A 5,659-nucleotide genomic window follows, 5' to 3' on the forward strand; every position below is an offset into this window, starting at 1 on the left:
TAGTGTATAATAAGGTTGTATCTGTAATGGTGTAGTGTATAGTAAGGTTGTATCTGTAATGGTGTAGTGTATAATAAGGTTATATCTGTAATGGTGTAGTGTATAATAAGGTTATATCTGTAATGGTGTAGTGTATAGTAAGGTTATATCTGTAATGGTGTAGTGTATAATAAGGTTATATCTGTAATGGTGTAGTGTATAATAAGGTTATATCTGTAATGGTGTAGTGTATAGTAAGGTTATATCTGTAATGGTGTATAACCACAGTCCGTTAATTAGGGTGAATTCCGCGCTAAAGGCTAAGGAGACTGGTTTGGTCAGTGAGGACCGCTGAGAGAAGCGCTGGCCAGGCGGAGGAGGGCTGGGTGAGCCCTAACTCGGGTTGACGCCTCTGTGTTTGGCGGTTCTCTGGCGGGCGAGACCATCTCCTCTGTGAAGGGGGGGGATGGGGGGGTGAGGGGGGGGGGTCCCGTTAGCGCTGACACTTCGCCCGAAGGTCGACTAGTCCGAACATCGTATCGAGGCTGAGACGCGGCGGGACGCTCAGAGCCGGCGATGCGAGTCACAGCCTTCAGGAGGTTCTGCGGTAAATCTCCCAGGAGCGTCTGAGCGGGATTTCGGTTAATCTGAGGTGAGTCGTGTTTGGGGTGAGTTGTGTTTGGGGTGAGTCGTGTTCGTCTTTTCTGGGTTTGAACTGTTGCTGGTCCTTCGTGTTCCTGATGACCGCAGACGGGGAGGCTTTAAACCCGCGCTGCGTCCTAAACTCGCTGTGCCGTTTTGTTTATTTTGCCCTTTTAAAACTGGCCTTTGACTTTATTTAGACCGAGTTAAAGTTACAGTTTTGCTGTAGACGGATTTTAAATGGACTGCGCTGAATGACGCTGTGGCTGCACTATCGATTAACGTTACTCCATACGGTGTAGTTTGATTTGAACTTAATACAAAACTGATAAGCGGCTTTATTCATACTGTCATTCCTGAACGAATTCCTACGAATTACTGAATCACAATAGCCTTAAATATTATTATGACTAAAGTTTTATTACACACCTCTATAACCTAAAAATAGCTCCATTAGTTTGCATTGAAGTCCATGTAGTTACTTAATAATAAGCCTTAATATGAAAAAACACAGAATGCATTTGTGCTGCATTAAATATGTGACTGGTGTGATTAAAGACAAATCAGATGATTAAAAATGACATGAATGAAATCTTTCAGCCCAGTTTGATGTGAAATGCGCTGTAGAGAAACTAAAGGACTCTGATTTTTATTACAGTGGTGCTGATAGGAACCAGGAGTCGCAATGTCTACAGCTGTTTCCATTTTATTTAGTATCTAAAATGACCAGTGAACCTACACGTGTCTTCTGAGTTCTTATAACGTAGATAGTGGTAATGAAGTGGAAAATCAGGAAAAATATGTTATATTTCTTTCATGTTATAGGTTTCAGTAAGAGCTTGTTGGGGCATTAAGCTCCTCAGACTGTTTCTCTGTAATGGAGCATTTCACATCCAAACACTCATGATGTCGGTGTGTGATTTCAAAGGTTTGGTTTCCTCACTGTAAGTGGACATAGGTGCAAGTGTTTGTTCATCAGGTTTTTTTTCAGTCTTTCCCTCTACAGACAACATTTACAAACCTAGATAATCTTATCTTTCGGGCTGCTTCCAAGGACGAACCACTGGCTGATCTCCATAGTCAGAAATAGCCTCCAACTGTATCACCAACACTAATCAACACTAGACCAGCCTGTAAGATCAGCCTGTGGATCACACCTTTTATTTGCCAAGAAGAGATTTAAATCAGCTCTAACATTAACGTTAAAGTTTCTGAAAGTTTATGGAACAAATTAGGACAAAATGTCTGCATAATTCAGTCATTCACAGTGGTTTGATATGAAATGATTAATCGTAGAGAAACCTTCGACTGACCTACTTTACACTGGTAGTGGGAGGAAACAGGGGTTTCTGTCTACAATGTAAATAAAGCCCTTTTATTTACTGTCCACAGTGACCAGTGAACATACATGTCTTCTGAGATTTTATATGTAATGTTTATAAAAGTGAAATAGGGATAAATTCAAGTTCTTTGGGGACTGTTTTGCCTTACAACATCCTGTATGTACCTCTCCACTATCAATGGGTTTTAAAAATATGTTTCATGCTGAAACCGTATCTCAAACAACATCTTCCACATCAGGCGGCAAATTCAGATCTAATTCATGTGTGAACTTTTTAGACATCTGGTTCCCATCAGCGCTGCAATTGTGACTTAGTAGGTTTCTCTGGAATTCAAATCACTCTGAATGAGTTTGTTTACATCGCAATCGTTTAATTGTGCAGAAATTTTGTAATTCCCCATAATATTTGGCTGGACAAGCCTGCTGAAATGCTTACATCACCCACTTTATTTCACTTGGAAAAGGTGTGTTTAGAACTGCGCTAGGACAGACTAATTAGCATACCGTATGACCAGTGTTAATCAGGTGGTTCAGTGCCTTATTAGATTTTAATATCTCAAAATAAAAGCCAGTTTCTTGTCACTAAGTCCTTTCCATTGCTTTACATTCTGTGTGGAAGTAATTACTGTAAAGTATTTGCTTTTCCTAAAGACTCAGGAAGGCGTACTCTCATCCAGGCTCTATGAAATATTGATCACCTCGGTTGAGATCCCTAAACTTTGCTTTGCACACAGACTGCTCCAAAGGAGTCTGTATTCACACTCTTGTACCAAACTAGAGGCTCCTGTTTCTCAGGAAGCCTGAAATGAGAATTCAGAAGGGTCATTTAACCAGTGGAAGTGGAGACAGGCTCAGAGGGAAGTAGCAGTGGATGTCCACAACACTTTGACCTCAATCTAAAAAGTACTAGAAGATGGAGTGAACGGAGACTTTCTGAAGCGCAGGATTAACTGACAATGCTGAAATCCTAAAAGGCGAGAGACTCTAACGTAGTGCTTAAGTGATCTTAGTCAGCTAGACGTGCTGTTCACAACTGTAAATTATACATTTACATTAATGTCAAAGGGAATAATCTGCTGATTACTCATTTTTTTAAAAAGGCTAAACAATAAACTGATTAGTGGCAAACCATACAAAGACTTTCAAAGATTCAGAAATATTTTATTGCAAAGATAAACTAGAAAAACTTTACGACCTAATATAAAAATATCCATCAAGCTGTTATTCTCACTGCAAGGAAGACCAGCAAGAGAACTCTTTTCACTGCTACCTAAATCATTAAGGTGGTAACAAAGTCTGTCAAGCCGGTTTGGGGAAAATGGTTCATTGTAGAGAAGCTCATTGACTCTAACTTTTTTACAGTTGTGGTCATAGTAACCATAGTAACCATGTCTACAACACAGATATACTCATTTAGTTTACTATCAAGAGCAACCAATGAGCGCACACGTCCTCTGAGTTTTAATATGTAATGTTGATAACAGTAAAATAAAAGGTAGATCTGTAAAAAGGTGCTCTTTAGGTTCTCTTTTGCTTTATAATGCCCTGCGTGTGTCTTTAACTTTAAAAATTAATTTGAGACCAAAACAATGTCGAAACTATCGTAAAACAATGTCTCAGGGATCAGGTCCCATTTTCATAACCATTTTATGTAATAGCCGTCTGTGGGGCACTTTTCTGAGGCATTAAACGCTTCAGACGTCTGGTTCCTATCACCACCACTGTGAACAATTCTGTTTAGATAAGTTTTAGAACAGAGCATTTAATGTCAAACCACTCTGAATGACTTTCTTCATTTCATGTTTACATCAATTAGATTATGCATTATGAAAGACTGAAAAATTAGTATAATTCTATTTTGAATATGCATTATCATGCAAACTATTGAAGATAAATTTGATTGTCTCCAATAAAATTGATAATCTCCAATAAATTAATAAAAGTTGAATGTTGCAGCCCTGCTTGTCCCGCGGGGTTTAAATGGGCCGACTGATGAAAGCTGTAGATCAGCTGGTGTTGTTGAAGCCTGTGTGCTGATGTTCTCAGGGAGAGGACAATTGTGTCTCAGACAGGTGGTCAGTGCAGAGGGCTTTCAGGACGGCAAGACCTACTTAAGAATGTGACACCCACTCCACCATCACATCACATGACAAGCTCCATTTCTCTCTCTGTCTCTCTGTCTCTCTCTCCGTCTGTCTCTCATCTCCTCCCGACTGATATTGAAGAGTCCTTACAGGGCGTAAGGTTCCAGGCGTTTGGTACGTGTCCACAAACACAAGCCTTTCTCTGTCACTGTCTGTTCAGCCTCATGCTTTGCCATTTGCTGACGCCACACAAAATCCTCCCCAAAGGGCAGCACTTATCTCCGTGTGGAGGAGGGGGCAGGGCGCTGGGAGAGATGCAGTTGGACTGAATACAACTGGCCTGCCCTGAAATGTGATCATTCTGCCAGGGTGCAGGGGCCAGAGGTCGAAGGTGACTAGAAGAATGGAGCTGGGCTATCTCCTCGGCCTGAGGAGCTTCTTTGTGCGCATTGAGCTGCTGGCTGGACCATGCCAGAGCACATCAAAGCTCTGCCCAAACATTGTTATCTGGAGCTGACCTTTGACGTCTTGCTTCGTACTGGGCCTTATAGTGCTGTGTGTCTGGGGGGGTTAGGAGGGGCAGCAGGTAGTGGTCTACAGAAAGGTCCTCTTTCTTCTACAGCACATTAGCACAGTTCCCGAAGAAGTTTCTGGCTTTTCCACTGCACTGTTTTGTATTTTCAGAGGTTGATGTGAAGACCCTCAAATGACCGTTCGCTCTCTCTCTTTCTCTCTCTCTCTGCTTTTCTGTCTTTTGTATACTCTTTTTTATTGTTCGTCTGGAGCAGAGGATGAGCCAGCCCAGCCCCCGCACTCACACACCTACCTCCTGGGGTAAAAAGTCTTAAAAGCTGACCACCCCCCTCTCAGCTCTTTTGTAGGAGGGCAGTGAAAGTAACAGTTTTTGGAGGGCTTGGGGCAGACCCTCGGGTGGTCATTTTTAGACAGTGTCCTAGAAGATTTTAGTGCCAAACAGCAATAAAGGTCCACAGTGAAGCTGACAAAAGATACAGTACTGTGCAAAAGTCAAGAAAATTATAAAACTGTTTATCTTAGCAGTAAAATTGTTTTTGCCTGAAAAAAGAAACACTATGAAACACTTAAAAATACATACATACATAAAAAAAGCAAGAGGTGAGTGTTTATAAAAAAACAGTTATTAGCATGTTGGTTAGAAAAAGACATGCAGAAATGAAGACATGCAGAAGTGTGGCATTTGACTAGGGGCGCCCAAACTTTTGCACATGACTGTATCACAAGTATCAGATGATATTTAAGTTTACATGGATAATGTAATGAATCTATGCGTACTTAGTTTGTATTAGAGATGCCACGATACTAGTGTTTCAATACTGATTCCGATATGAAACTTTAGTATCGGCCGATACTGTAACAAAGCTGATATTAAAACGTCTGAGTTGTACAGTGAACCCTTTCTCAGTGGAGAGGTACGTGCAAGTCAAAGTAGTCCCCGAAGTAGTCTGCATATTTATCACTATTTTACCATCATCAACATTACAAATAAAACCTCAGAAGACACGTTTACATTTTGAAACAAAATTATTATATTTGAAATAAGAATGTGAGCTATTTCAGGATAGATGTGTTACAA

General features: G+C 40.7%; 1 protein-coding gene across 2 annotated transcripts in view; it reads left to right on the forward strand.

Moving 5' to 3' along the window:
* Window positions 1-477: 477 nt before the first annotated feature.
* Window positions 478-5,659, forward strand: part of greb1 (growth regulating estrogen receptor binding 1) — a 52,489-nt gene continuing 47,307 nt past the window's right edge. For both annotated transcript variants that reach the window (XM_036593735.1, XM_036593736.1), the window contains exon 1: window positions 478-631. The gene's annotated coding sequence lies outside the window, so the exon portion shown is untranslated. The remainder of the gene's footprint in view (window positions 632-5,659) is intronic.

This window comes from Colossoma macropomum, unplaced genomic scaffold (genome assembly GCF_904425465.1).
Source record: "Colossoma macropomum unplaced genomic scaffold, Colossoma_macropomum, whole genome shotgun sequence".
Lineage (NCBI taxonomy): Eukaryota > Metazoa > Chordata > Actinopteri > Characiformes > Serrasalmidae > Colossoma > Colossoma macropomum.